Source organism: Mesoplodon bidens (assembly GCF_964165515.1).
Source record: "Mesoplodon bidens genome assembly, chromosome: 2".
NCBI lineage: Eukaryota > Metazoa > Chordata > Mammalia > Artiodactyla > Ziphiidae > Mesoplodon > Mesoplodon bidens.
The window spans coordinates 75,930,313-75,946,253 of NC_138177.1; the positions used below are offsets into that span (position 1 = coordinate 75,930,313).

Consider the following 15,941-nt stretch of genomic DNA (forward strand, 5'->3'; position numbering starts at 1 on the left):
GTAAGAAAAATAAGCATGGTTCTCATCAGCACAAAAGGTCTAGGAGTGAAGAAGTTGGTTATACTCATTCAAGGAACTGTAGCATAAGATCAAACTCAGCAAATCAGTCAGGTACTTATGGAGAACAAGGGCATGTGTGCCACTCAGAGGATCAGTCTTCCAGTTCTGACCAACACTGGTCTGACTCAAATGAATCTTTAGGGAAGAGACAACATAAGAAAAAATCATGCCAGTCACTTAGTAAGCAGTATTGTGGAGTCATCTCAGGGAGTTGTGGAGGACAAGACCACCGGTCAAATTCAAATGAGCCCACTGGCTGTGGTCATGGCTGTGGCTCAGGCCAGCCCTCTCAACAGAGATGGCATGAATCAAATGAAGGATATCAATCAGGAAACTATGAAGAACAAGGATACTGTTCTACTTCTAGTTCAAGTGAGGTATCCAGTTATGGCCAACACAGGTCAGGCTCAGGATGGTCTTCTAGCTCTATCCAACGTGGGTCTGGATCAGGTCAATCCTCTGGCTACAGACAAATAGATCTGGCTCAGGTCAGTCTTCTGGCTTTAGGCAGCATGGATCTGGCATAGGTCAATCCTCTAGCTATGAACAGCATAGTTCTACTTCAAGACAGTCACCAAGCTGCAGCCAACATGGATCTGGCTCAGGTCAGTCATCTAGCTGTGGCCAACACAGTTCTGGATCAAGCCAATCTCTTAACCATGGCCAACACAGGACTGGATCAAGTCAGACTTCTAGCTATAGCCAAAAAAGGACTAGATCAGGCCAGTCTTCTGGCTTTAGACAACATGGGTCTGGCTCAGGAGAGTCTTCCGGCTTCAATCAGCACAGATCTAGCTTAGGTCAATCCTCCAGCTATGAACAACATGGTTCTACTTCAGAACAGTCACCAACCTGTGGCCAACACAGATCTAACTTAGGTCAGTCTTCCAGCTATGGTCAATGTGGCTTAAGTCAACGTGGCTCAAATCAGTCTTCTAGTCACAGCCAACACAGTTCTGGCTCAAGTCAGTCTTCTGGCCACAGCCGACATATATCTGGCTCAGGTCAGTCTTCTACATTTGGTCAGCATGGTTGTAGCTCAAGAGAGTCATCTGGCTTTGGTCAGCATAGATCTGGCTTAGGTCAATCCTCTAGCTATGAACAACATGATTCTACTTCAGGACAGTCATCAAGCTGTGGCCAACACGGATCTAACTTAGGTCAGTCTTCCAGCTATGGTTAACGTGGCTCAAGTCAGTCTTCTGGCCACAGCCGACATGGATCTGGCTCAGGGCAGTCTTCTAGCTTTGGTCATCATGGTTCTAGCTTAAGAGAGTCATTTGGTTTTGGTCAGCATGGATCTGGCTTAGGCCAGTCATCAAGCTATGGACAATACCAATCTGAATATGGTCAATCTTCTAGGCATGGAAAACATGGTTCTGCTTCAGGTCAGTCCTCCAGCTTTAGACAAAAAAAGTCTGGATCAGGTCAATCTAGCTATGGCCAACACAGGTCTGGCTCAGGTCAGTCTTCTAGTTGTGGCCAGCATGGATCTAGTTCAAGACAGTCTTCAAGCTATGGTCAATATGAGTCAGCTCAGGTGTGTCTTCTAGCTATGGCCAACCTAGGTCTGGAACAAGCCAATCTTCTAGCTACAGCCAACATAGGTTTGGATCTAGTCAGTCCTCTAAGGTATGACTGTTATGGGCCCAGATCAGGTCAGTCTAGCTTTGGGCAACATGGGTCTAGCTCAGGAGAATCTTCTGCCTTTGAGCACGGATCTAGCTTAGATCAATCATTAAGCTCTGGATAGCGTGAATCTAGATATGGTCAATCCTCTGACTACAGACAACATGGTTCTGCTTCAGGACAATCATCAAGCTGTGGTCAACATACATCTGGATCATGCCAGTCTTCTAGCTATGGCCATTGTGGGTCTGGATTAGGTCAATTTTCTAGCTATAATCCACAGAGGTCTGGATCAGGACAGTCTTCTGGCCATGTCCAATGTGACTCTGGCTCAAGTCAGTCCTCTAGCCATGGCCAGTTTGGATCTGGATGGAGTCAGTCTTCTAGCTATGGCCAACACAAATCTTCCATGGGTCAGTGTTCTACCCAGAGTTAACATGGATCTGGCTTTGGTCAGTGTCCCAGTTCTGAACGATATGGGCCTGGCTCATGTCACTCATCTAGCTCTGGACAATATGGTTCTTGATCTGGTCAGTGTTCTTCTAGCTCTGGACAATATGGGTCTGGCTCATGTCACTCATCTTGCTCTGAACAAGGTGGTTCTGGATTTGGTCAGTGTTCTAACTATGAGCAACATGAATTACAAGGGAGATTAGGTCAAGTTCAAGTGGAACTCATGAAGGGTACAGCAGACCCCAAATAGGCTCAACCCCCCATCAGTCAAGAAGAAAGAGCCAGGAATGGTCAGGGTACAGCCAGAAAGAAAGAACTAGGAGTTGTAGCCCATCAAGCAGCAAGTCGAATGGATATGAGAGTATTCATGGACAATCAAGAACATGTAGGCAACAAAGCCAAGGATGGAGCCAGAGTCAAAGGGAATCTGGCTGTAGCCATTCAAATTGTAATGAAGGGCAACCAGGAAGCAGTTATAGACAAGATGAAAGCTCCTCAAGTTGTAGCTTTAGACAGTTTACACACTCCTATGGACAGTCTAGATTCAACACTACCAATACATTGTTAACTTGCAAGGAGGATAATAGACAAGGTGGCCATTATTACCAGAGAGAAGGAGGTAACTATGAAGGGGGAGATACAAACTCAAGTTCCCACAATTTCCATAGCAGCACTCCACTCTCTGAATATGTCCAAGAGCAGAGGTGCTAATTCAAGGAATGAATAATAAATAGAAGTGAAATTAACTCAAGTAGTAGTTTAAGAAATATGAAACTTATATACAAGCAATTCATTATGAAACTTCTTTCTAACACTGGATGTATCTATTTCTGTCTTTTCCTTTTAAACATGTAACTGTACTTAATTCCTTGTTATTGGGTTCCTTCCAAAGAATGTACAGTATGGGGGCTACTTAGTTAGGAAATAATGAGTTGAATAAATAATGTGTGGGAATAAATTCGGAAGAATAAGGCAAAGCATTTGAGGAGCCTGGGGTTTAACTGAGGTGTCTTTTTGAGAGCTCCTTACTCACCATATGATGCCAAAACTAATGTTTCATCTCTAAAGAGCAAAAAATTATAAATGTGTTACCAGTTCTGGAGCCAAAGCTTCTCTTATAGTAACATGGACTATAATTTTTTGTGTGCCCCACAATGGATGACAGCAGAAAAAAGAAGACCCTAAAAGCAAAGACACAGCATTGATAGTGTCTTTGCTTATCAAAACCACCAAGCCCCTATTCTTAGCTGCATCTTTAATGAGTAAACTAACAAGAGGCATTAAAAAGTGGCACCAATGATGGACACTTAGGTTGTTTCCATCTCCGGGCTATTGTAAATAGGGCTGCAATGAACATTTTGGTACATGACTCTTTTTGAATTACGGTTTTCTCAGGGTATATGTCCAGTAGCGGGATTGCTGGGTCATATAGTAGTTCTATTTGTAGTTTTTTAAGGAACCTCCATACTGTTCTCCATAGTGGCTGTACCAATTCACATTCCCACCAGCAGTGCAAGAGTGTTCCCTTTTTTCCACACCCTCTCCAGCATTTATTGTTTCTAGATTTTTTGATGATGGCCATTCTGACTGGTGTGAGATGATATCTCATTGTAGTTTTGATTTGCATTTCTCTAATGATTAAAGATGTTGAGCATTCTTTCATGTGTTTGTTGACAACCTAAGTGTCCATCATCGGATGAATGGATAAAGAAGATGTGGCACATATATACAATGGAATATTACTCAGCCATAAAAACAAACGAAATTGAGCTATTTGTAATGAGGTGGATAGACCTAGAGTCTGTCATACAGAGTGAAGTAAGTCAGAAAGAGAAAGACAAATACCATATGCTAACACATATATATGGAATATAAGAAGAAAAAAAATGTCATGAAGAACCTAGGGGTAAGACAGGAATAAAGACACAGACCTACTTGAGAATGGACTTGAAGATATGGGGAGGGGGAAGGGTAAGCTGTGACAAAGCGGAAGAGAGGCATGGACACATATACACTACCAAACGTAAGGTAGATAGCTAGTGGGAAGCAGCTGCATAGCACAGGGAGATCAGCTCGGTGCTTTGTGACCGCCTGGAGGGGTGGGATAGGGAGGGTGGGAGGGAGACGCAAGAGGGAGGGGATATGGGAACATATGTATATGTATAACTGATTCACTTTGTTATAAAGCAGAAACTAACACACCATTGTTAAGCAATTATACTCCAATAAAGATGTAAAAAAAAAAAGTGGCACCAGGTACTTTTCCCTAACCTGTGAGTGAGAGCATTTTTTTCTTAAAGGGCAGGGATGAATCAGGTCAGGATTAAAAGATCCAAATGTGGGCTCTGGGACTTCCCTGGTGGCAGAGTGGTTAAGAATCTGCCTACCAATGCAGGGGACAGGGGTTCAATCCCTGGCCTGGGAAGATCCCACATGCCGCGGAGCAACTAAGCCCGTGAGCCACAACTACTGAGCCTGTGCACTGGAGCCCACAAGCCACAACAACTGAGCCCGCATGCCACAACTACTGAAGCCTGCGCACCTAGAGAAGCCACCACAATGAGAAGCACACGCACTGCAACAAAGACTAGCCCCCGCTCGCCACAACTAGAGAAAGTCGGTGCACAGCAACAAAGACCCAACACAGCTACAAAAAAAAACAAAAAAAACAAAAAAAAAACAAATGTGGGCTCTGACTTGGTTTCAGCAAGAAAGATCTTGACCCCTACTACTAAGAATTTTCTCCAGGTTAAAAAAAATTTATAAGAGCAATAGCGTGAAAATACAAAGGCTCTAAACTACTTCTGTAGTTCACTGGCCTGCCTCATAGGACAATACCATTTATACAGCAATTGAACAAAACACTGTCAGCCACTGCTTCATAGTTTCTTAGTTTGACTGTCGCATATTTATTTCAAGTCTTTGGATTCAAATAACTGGACTGCATTAAAACTGACAATAAATAATGGTGATCAAGTACTGAGGTTTGTCTCATCTCTGCTTCAATTCACTCTCACACACAGGTGGTCAGACTAAAAACTAACTTAAATAGTTATTTTCCAAGGCCCTGTCCTTCACAGATATCCCAGAATATGTAAATAATTTTTTAAATTCAAAAACAACTGAATCTTAAAATGAGCAAAAGATCTGATTGGACACTTACCAAGCAAGATGTACAAATGGCCAATAAGCACCTGAAAAGATGCTCAATGTCCTTAGTCATCAGAGAAACGCTAATTAAAACATAATGAGATACTACTACACACACATTAGAATGGCCAAAATTAAAAATACAGGCAATACCAAGTGTTGGTATTACTGGTGGATAGTAAAATGATAATGCTTTGTGATGACCTAGACCCAGAGGGGTGGGATAGGGAGGGTGGAAGGAGGCTCAAGAGGGAGGCCATATGGAGATATATGTATACATATAGCTGATTCACTTTGTTGTGCAGCAGAAACTAACATAACATTGTAAAGCAATTATACTCCAATAAAGATATTTTTTTAAAAAAGAAGAAAGTAAAATGATATATTCACTTTGAAAAATAGTGTGGTAATGTCTTATAAAGTTAAACATACATGAGTATATGAACCAGCAATTCTACTCCTAGGTGAAATGAATACATGTTCACGTGAAGATTTTTACATAAATGTTCACGACAGCTTTAATAATAATACCCAAAACTTAAAACAACCAAAATGTGCACAACTGATGAATAAACAAATTGTATAGCCATCCAATGAAACACTATTTAGCAAAGAGAAAAGAATGAACTGCTCATATACATGACATGGATGAACCTCAAAAACATTATACTGATCAAAAGAATCCAGACACAAAAAAAGTACATATGGACTTCCCTGGTGGTGCAGTGGTTAAGAATCCACCTGCCAATACAGGGGACATGGGTTCGAGCCCTGGTCCAGGAAGATCCCACATGCCATGGAGCAATGAAGCTCGTGTGGCACAACTACTGAGCCTGCGCTCTAGAGCCTGTGAACCACAACTACTGAGCCCGTGTGCCACAACTACTGCACCCCTCATGCCTAAAGCCTGTGCTCCACAGCAAAGAGAAGCCACCATAATGAGAAGCCCACGCGCCACAATGAAGAGTAGCTCCCGCTCGGCGCAACTAGAGAAAGGGCGTGCACAGCAACAAAGACCCAACACAGCCCAAAAAATAATTAATTAATTAATTTTTTAAAAAGTACATGTTATATGATTCCATTTATAGGGAACTATTAAAGACAAATTTTAAAATACAAAACATAGAAAGTAGACCAGTGGTTGTCTAGGGCAGGGAACAGAACTTATGAACTTATGAATTAGCTGGAAAGAGGAACCCAACGGAACAGTCCAGGGTGATGGACTTATTCTACATTGATATATATTTACATCAAAACTCATAAAATAGTATACTTAAAATGGTGTATTTCAATATGTAAATTATACCACAATAAAGTTAATTTTGTTTAAAATCTCCACACGGCTTTTTGTGAAACTTGATACACTAATTCTAAAATTTATATAGAAGATCGAAGAATCAAAAATAGCCAGGATAATTTATAAGATAAATAAGGAGGAGGAATGTCATCTTAACAGATATCAAACTATATTACAAGGTTATATTATCTAAGACAATGTGGAATTGTTTTAAAAACAGACATATAAAGCAATGGAGGGACTTCCCTGGTGGTCCAGTGGGTAAGACTCTGCGCTCCCAATGCAGGGGGCCTGTGTTCAATCCCTGTTTGGGGAACTAGATCCCACATGCATGCCGCAACTAAGAGTCTGCATGCCGTAACTCAGAAATCCACATGCCAGCAACTAAGAAGTCTATATGCCACAACTAAAGATCCGCATGCTGCAATGAAGATCCCGCATGCCGCAACTAAGACCCAGCACAGCCAAAATAAATGAATAATTTTTTTTTTAAAAAAAAGCAATGGAACATCCAGAACAGACCCAATTAAGTTATAAATGTCCATAAATCAAAAGACATTCTCAAAAAGTAAAAAAGACAAGCCATCGATGAGGATAAAACTTCTGCAAGGCCTATAAACAACAAGTAATTAATAGCTAGACTGTACACAGAACTTATAAATATCAAATTAGGGAAAAACAGCAAAACTTACAAAAAGAAAGTTTACCAAAATAGAAATTCGAACAGCCAAGTGACATTTTAAAAACAATGCTTAGGGAAACATAAAATTAAAATACAATGAAATACCGTTTCATACAGATCAGGTTAGAAAGAACTAAATTCTGGTGATATCTAGCATTGGGGAGGACTGGAGCAATGAAGGTCTACATTGGTAACCATTTAGGAAGCAATCTGGCAATGACACAGGAGTCAGAAAATGTTGCAAATAACTTAAAAGTTCAACAGAAGAATGGATAAATAAATTGTGACATATCCATATACTAGAATGCTATACAACAGTTAAAATTAATGAGATATACCTGGGGGGGAGGGGAGGGGAGTACAGAATACAACACCAAAAAATATTCCACATTGGCATGTAGATTGTTTTGAGTTGAAGGCAATCAAGGCCTAGCAGACTTAGGAAGAGTTTTGTTTCAGAGGTTTGTTTGTTTTTGCCTCTCCCTTAACTGTCTAAAAGCGTTTAGGTAGGGGGCCTATACCAGGACCAGAGCTATTAGCAGAGATAACTTTTTGTATCAGAAAGACTTACCTACATGGCCTGGAAAACATTTGTTTACCAAACATTTGCTCTTCTCAACTTCCTGTGATTTTTCTTCCTCCCTTTGAGGACCCCTACCCCCTTCTCCTTTGCTCAGAATGGTATATAAGCCTCAACTGCCTGACTGCCTTTGAATCTCATATTTTTATGGTACTCCCATATGTATGAAACTAAATTTGTTTTTCTCAAGTTAATCTGTCTTATATCAATTCAACTATTAGGCTAGCCAAAGAACCTAGAAGGAAAGAAGAGAAAAGTTTTCTGCCCCTAAGTATACTCAGATCTTCCTCAACTTATCATGGGAGTTATATCCCAATAAAACCACTGGAAGGTTAAAATATCTTAAATTGAAAATGCATTTAATATACCTAACCTACCAAACATCACAGCTTAGTCTAGCCTACTTTAAATACACTCAGAACACTTATATTAGCCTTTAGTTGGGCAAAATCATTTAAAACAAAGCCTATTTTATAACAAACTGTAGTACATCTCATGTAATTTATTGAATACTGTACTGAAAGTGAAAAACAGAATGTTTGTAAGTGCATCAGTTGTTTACCCTCGTGATCGCACAGCTGACTGGGAGCTGTGGCTCACTGCCACTGGCCAGCATCAAGAGAGAGAACTGTACCACATGTCACTAGCCTAGGAAAAGATCTAAATTCGAAATTCAAAGTACAGTTTCCACTGAATGCTTATCATTTTCAAACCATCACAAAGTTGAAAAAGTGTAAGCCAAACCACTGTAAGTCAGGGACTGTCGATGTATCTCAATATGGAGAAGTCCCCAAAATATAAAGTGAAAAAATTGTAAAACATGTATATATTGTGTGTTACCCTTTATAAAGTGTTACAATATACATCATAATACCATATATTATTTGTAGTTAACACATACTTGGTAAATATAAAAATCTTTATGGGAATGTTAAACACCAGATTCAGGATAGCGGTTACCTCTGGAGAGAGGGGAGAAAATGGGACTGAAAGAATAAATGAGGCCAAAAGTTTTCTTAAGCAAGTTGATGTTTATTATATTATTCCCTACACTTATTTGTAAACCATAATTATTTCACAAAAGGAGGACACAGAGATCAATGTGAGCGTGCCATCAAGGACCACTCAAGGGAGAAAGTGTTCTGACAAGTTACTCCACTGACATACATGGTCCAGCGTGTCCCAGGAGTTGAAATAAACGTATCAGCAGATCAATGCCTGATGAGATTCATCAACTGAATCACACAACCAACTGTCTGGTTCAGACTTGAAACTTACCAGAGAACCTTCTGAAATGTTGGCTTCCTATAATTTTCCCAAAAGGCGAAAGCATTCACTAGCCAGATTAATAAAGACACCTAGTATTTCTGACAGCACATTTCTGATTGGAATTAATAAGCTGGCATTCTAGTTTTCATGCTTCATACCCTGGTTAGTTTAGTTACAAAGAAACAGCTTTCCTGAGTCTAATCACCTCTAAGACACTGATATCAGTGTACATCTGGGTCTACAAGGGTGAGGACCAAACTCTAACCCTTTTACCAGGCAATATCTCAACCTTACTTTTTGCCTCTTCCAAATTTCAGGGTTCAGGAGAAAGAAAATTAAGATAAAGCAAAAAAAATTCAAATAAATGCCTCGTTGTACAGCTAAGCCAAGTTTTTCATAGTATCCCTCTTCTCCTTGTTATGACTCCAAAATCTAAGAACCATAGTGTTTCACCTAAGAGAAAGGGGTAGACTAACTGTTTGGGGCAGGATCTTACAGGATCTTAATAACTTATCCAGGGTCTGGATCCCAATTCAGAAAATAAAGATAGTCAATTTTTTTTCTGTGCACTCAATATGCAATTAATCTCTGGGAGACAGATTCATACTAAGCAAAGTCTTAACAGTCCAATTTTTAACAAAAGATAGATATGCATTGAGAACAGGAACCAGTTGTCTATCATGGGAACTTCCTTCCCACTGGATAGATTCATTTAAGAAATATCAGAGGTTCTTCGATGAGCTTTAGAGCAAAGGAGTTTGATTCTCAAAGTGTTGCCCTATCATGATTTAACAATTTGTCTTAAAAGGGAAAGAGTATGGGGCTTCCCTGGTAGTGCAGTAGTTGAGAGTCCGCCTGCTGATGCAGGGGACACGGGTTCGTTCCCCGGTCCGGGAGGATCCCACATGCCGCGGAGCGGCTGGGCCCGTGAGCCATGGCCGCTGAGCCTGCACGTCCGGAGCCTGTGCTCTGCAACGGGAGTGGCCACAACAGTGAGAGGCCCGCGTACCGCAAAAAAAAAAAAAAAAAAAAAAGGTAAAGAGTATGAAACTAACATTTTTATTGAGTTCTCTATGAACTGGGAATACTAAATTATGTGCTGTACATATATTATTTAATAATATTATTTATTGCTTAATTTCACTCTCATAGCAACTCTGCAACTAGAGGAGCTACACTCATTTTATTGAAGAGGAAACTGAGAATCTGAAAGGTCAAGTGACTTGTTTATGTTAGTAGAGACAGGATTTAGACCCAAACCAGTCTGACTCAAAAACACATGTGAAGTTACCATATGTCTTCCACTTTAGTAATATTTCTCTTTAAACAACTACAGTCAAACTTCTAGGACCAGAGCAGCCCCCTCGTCTAGACACTGCTGGAGACACACCAACTGGTACTCATCCTCTGACTCTCCTTTTCCTACCCTCCATGCAAAGATAATGTCCTTGAGGGACACTTGAGAAACACCCTTGCTCATTAGCAACATACATAAGAACAATTTTAAGGGAGGACCCCTGCGGCAGATAACTCATCTCCTCACATTTTATTTATCTGATCACATTTAATGCTTCTCATTAGGTTCAATTCCAGAGGGTAGCATTTCTGACCTAGTCCTCCCTAGTGCATGCCTTATTTGAGGTTCACTAGGGACTAATTATAAACAACCTCCCACAGTCTAGCACTCTTTAAAAACAAAGATCCTACATCAACTCCCCCATCAGCCAGAATTCCCTGTCTCTGCCCTGCCCCCATCACCCACTCCTGTGCCCTCTGACTCCCTCACTCTGTACTCCCTACCCCATATATGAAAGATCCCTGAGCAGCCCTCCCAGCTCCTGCTTGGTCCTTATCTACAAGTTCTAGTCAGAGCATTCCAGATGTTGAAGATATTATATCATCAGGTAATCTGAGACACAGCTATGACAAATTTGCCATGCAGTACTCCCAGACTGCACAGGCAGAGAACGAAACTCCATGTGCAAAGACATCAAAGAAGTAATATGTTCAGGGACCAAAGAGTAGACATCTTTGGCTGAAGCATGTAGGCAAAGAGTATCAGGAACTGTGCCTGGAAAAGCTAGTTGGGAAAGGCTTAAGTGGACTGTGAGGTACACAGAGAAGAAAAGTCAGGGAAGAACACTGATAAAGATAAATCAAAGTAGGAGGAGAAGCAGGGGAAACTGCTGTTCCAGAAGCCAACAAAGAGAACTCCGGTAACAGGTATCAATATAAAATGTATTTTTAAAAGTTACAATAAATAAAACCAGAGAGAACTGGCAGAAGAGTAAACAAATAGATCGATATATCTGAATAAACAGTCCAGAAATATATATACATATATATATGTATTTTTTTAAAGGACACATGGAGTGTCTGCTACATACTCAACATATGTAAAGCACTTGGAGAAGTGCCTAATCCACAGACATCCTCCAGTAAATGTTAGTGGCTACCCTTATTATTATTTGTTGTTGCTGCTGCTGTTGTTGCTGTTATCATTATTACAAATCAGCATGGAAAGGACAGATTCTTTCAAGAAGTTTGGTAGGAAAGAGAAGTAGGAGAGTAAGCAAGGAAGACAAAAGAAGCCTTTACAAAAAACGAATTAAAGTATGGGTTGAAAACCTAGGAGGCACCCAATAAAATTTACTAAATGAGTGAATAATATTTGTAAGCTAAGGAGAAGGAGACTGAAAAGAAAGAGATAGTCGATACCAAAAAGGGGGTTCATTGCTGGCTCAAGGATCTGGAAGAAATGACAGAAATGGAAGCAAGAGCACATATAGCAAAATCAGCCCTAGAAAGGAATAGGATTCATTATACACTTGAGGGTAAAAGGAGGTAAAAATGAGTGAAGATATTATTATCTCAGTGTTACTAAAAGAGGTTCCTAGGATGAGAATTATCACCTGAGGCACTTATTCAGAAAGCTAATTCTTGGACTTCCCCCCCCAGACCCACTGAGTCAGAATTTCTAGGAGATGGGATAGAGCAACCTGCATTTAAAGGATCTGTTGGATTCCTTTGAGAAGAATGGAAATTAGGAGAATTCACATCTGTTGCCCCCTATGGAGAAAGCAAAATTGACCCCTTGCCCATCACTATTATGACTAAGTACATCAGATCCAACTGTTGCAGAGGGAAAAAAATCTTTATGCCGAGATAACCTGAAAATATGGAAGAAGATTCTACCTAAAATTAGTGTCCCCAAGTCAATGAAGCCTTGAGCTCTTTCCTGTAAACTGCTGACTCCCTCATGAAAAATGTTTCTCCCTGACTTTCGTAATACTGACGTCTACAAGTATGATAATCAATCACATGGGGAAATCACTGATTTTTACCCACAAGAAAGGACCAACTGTAACTTTGGTAACCTCATGATTTTTTTTCCTTTAAATGTCTCTATGTCATTTATTCAAAGAAACATTCTTAAAAAAAAAAAAAAAGAAAGAAAGAAACATTCTTCTCAAGACAGGACTCCTAATGCTTTTTTAGACACTCTACCATCTTAACAAGAAGGAAGTGAAGTGATCTGCTAAAAGGAATATAGGGAGGGAGGGAGGCTTGAAAAGGAGTGGGAAAGGTGTGAAGTACCTGTTGAGGGGTCTGGGAAGGGCATCAACTAGGAATGAGGAAAGACTGTCAGGTAGGATTCAGAGACTAGATAAGGTGGAAAAATCACAAAGGTGTAGAGAGAAGCGAATGAACCACAGTACGTGATATCGCCAACACCCAACAGCCTGGCAGAAGAAGCAAAGAAAATGGCAGATATGAAATCGGCAGGGCAGGTGTGAGGACAAGTGAAGGGACCAAGGCACTGAACGATCCCTAGTGAGGGTTACAAGTATGGGAGAAAGAGACATCTTACAGTATCTCTCCTGGGCCCAAACTGTGTGTGTGAAGGGAGGGATAATCTTACAGTCAAATTTCCCCCTAATGTAGTTAAGATGGGTCTTCCTAGCAGCAGCAGCTTTTCAGGTAAAGGTAAATAACAATATGGAATATACTAGGACCTATGTATCAATGCCAGGTCACTTATCCCTTTTTAACCTCACAACTCTTTGGAGCAGAGATCCTTAAGCTTTTCAGTGTGCAAACTGGGGTTCTTAGAAGTTAACCATGAGTCCAAGGAAACACAGATCAGTCATGATGTAGGTCAGAAGTGACCAACCACAAAACTCGTTCTCAATCCACTAGCCCACACTAACTTCAGCAGGCTCCACTCCACAGAGTAAAGGGAAACAGCATCATAGAAAACCAGATGTCTGATAGAATATGGGGTTGCAGGGAGTTTTTCAAGGAAGAATTAAAGATATAGGGATCTTTCTTGGCAACAGAACTAAAGAAAACGAGAGAAGCAAAATGTAGGAGAATTACCAGAGGGAGGAAAGCAAGTAACAGGCAGTAAGTAGCTGTAGATTGTATATCAGATTGCTGGTTGAAGGCGTATGTATTTGGAGGATGTGAGGGGGAGGACACAGGGAGGAGAAGGAAGGGAGAGGAAGAAAACAAGCTCAGCCCATCATGATCATTATCTGTGACATCTCTCAGTGGAGGTGGAGGCCCTGTCTAGATGAGGAGTCATTGAGCCTAGCAGGAGGAGCTGATCTCATTGCACCCTTAATCCAGTCCTTTTCTTCTGCCCACTTTGGGAGCAATCTGGGTGACCAGATTTGTGCCTCTTTGAGATGCTTACCCACTGCTGACAAACTCACAATGCATTATAACATGACTGAGGCCCACACTTTTAAAAGTGTGATTATGGAATCCAGGACAGATATGAAAGAAGGCAAGACGGAGACTGGCAGGCTGAACAAATAGAGACAGAATAAAGAACAGGTTTATTTAAAATGCACACCCAACCAACCAGCAGTTCCACTCCTAGTCTTGTATCTTAAAAGAAGGTGTACATATATGACAATAATAATATCTAACATTTATATAAAACTTAGTATAAGTCAAACTTATTATATGTTACTATACTATATGCAACGCTCTCAATTACCCCATGAGAGAGATAATTCCATATTCCCATTTTACTGATGAGGACAGTGAGGCACAGCAATTGTGTAATTGGCTATGGTCACCATAGCTAGCATTTGAACCCAAGTGGTGTGGCTCTAAAGTTTTTCTTCTTAACACAAGGCACCAACTATGACTATGAAATCTGTCCACTGTCCAGAGATACCCACAAGTCCAAGAAATCCAATGCATGTCCACATAAAAACCCACATATCTTTAGCACAAAGCTACAACCATGTGAGTACTTTTTCCTTTTCCCCAGGGACACTCCATTTGCCAAGCTATGTGTCCAGAGGACTAGGCCCATGCAAAGAGGAAGCCTTTCTAACTCACACAAAGGTGCCAGAGTCTAGCTGTGGTCCTACCTACCTGCCACAGCACTACACTATTTTGCGTGGGAAGATATTTATGAGGCTGTTTGATGCAGCACTGTTTGTAGCGATGAATGTGGAAATGGATAAATAAACTGCACAATATACTTATACTGGAATGCTACGGAACACTTAAAAAGGAATGAACTACTTGTTATATATATATTGATTATTTAAATATAACATTGAGTGAATCAAGCTGTAAATTATATACAGTATACTATGTAAATTTTAAAACCCAAAAAGATTACATTTTATAAACACACACACACATACACAGATTTACCAACTTTGTGTTGGTGATTGCTTCTGAGAAGGGGAGGAGATCATAACTTGGGGAAGAGCATAGGAGACTTAAATGTACCTATAATGTTTTATTCCTTTTAATAAGCCTTGAAGCAAACATGACAAAAAATGTCACTATCAATTCTGGGTGACAGGCATGCAATTACTCAAAATAAAAATAAAGATTATTTTTTAAGAATGGGCTTAGTAGGAACCTAAGGAATAGAAGAGTAAGAAGGCTATGCTGGGCTTCCCTGGTGGCGCAGTGGTTGAGAGTCCGCCTGCCGATGCAGGGGACACGGGTTCGTGCCCCGGTTCAGGAAGATTCCACATGCCGCGGAGCGGCTGGGCCCGTGAGCCATGGACGCTGAGCCTGCGCATCCGGAGCCTGTGCTCCGCAACGGGAGAGGCCACAACAGTGAGGGGCCCGCGTAAAGCAAAAAAAAAAAAAAAAAAGGCTATGCTGTGTGATCAATAAGTAAAACTCTTGGAGTCCTGGCTTCCCAAGAGGTGTAGTAGTTATGGGTGAATGCAAGGTTCAGGGTGTGGCCATTTGAATGGGTGGCTGATGTGGAATGGAAAGGAGCCAAAGTCCTTATTGAATACGGTTATAGGGCAAGATTAGTCAAGGGAAAAATGAGGTTGGAAAGAGGGTGGAGTACGTATGCATCAATTGAGGAGTAGTCGTTGAAAGAAGCCAGGGTGATGAGCAAAGGCAAGCTCAGCCCATCTCCAGCCCACAACACAATGAGGGAGAATGAACATCCTGCACTGGAACTGCTGGAAAGTCACGTCACTCAGGAAAAGTCTGGTTTCAGTTCAGGTGAGGAGGTAGTTACCTCAAAAATTCTACCGACTCTACCTTTCTAATTCATTGATCCAAAACTATGGGTTCAGTCAGAGAGGAGTGGTTGATGTTACCAACAAAAAAGACTTCGGGACATCTTATACTGGGAAATCAAGCTGCCAACTGCATCAGGGAGCACAGAATGTTGAAGGAGATTATCACAAAGCAAAGGCCAAACGGGCAGTAAAATACTCAGTCCTGGGAAATCAAGTGGGCACTGAATGAGTGAAATGACCTGAGGGAGCAGATAGAGATATTTCAGAATATTGTCAATGAAGAGATGACTCTGGCTC

The 15,941-nt window shown here is 40.9% G+C and overlaps 1 protein-coding gene and 1 long non-coding RNA gene across 4 annotated transcripts in view; both read right to left on the minus strand.

Annotated features, from left to right (window-relative positions):
- Positions 1–15,941, minus strand: part of LCE5A (late cornified envelope 5A) — a 194,161-nt gene that overhangs the window by 136,869 nt on the left and 41,351 nt on the right.
- LOC308613031 overlaps positions 1–15,941 on the minus strand; it is a 91,217-nt gene that overhangs the window by 68,979 nt on the left and 6,297 nt on the right. The window lies entirely within an intron of this gene.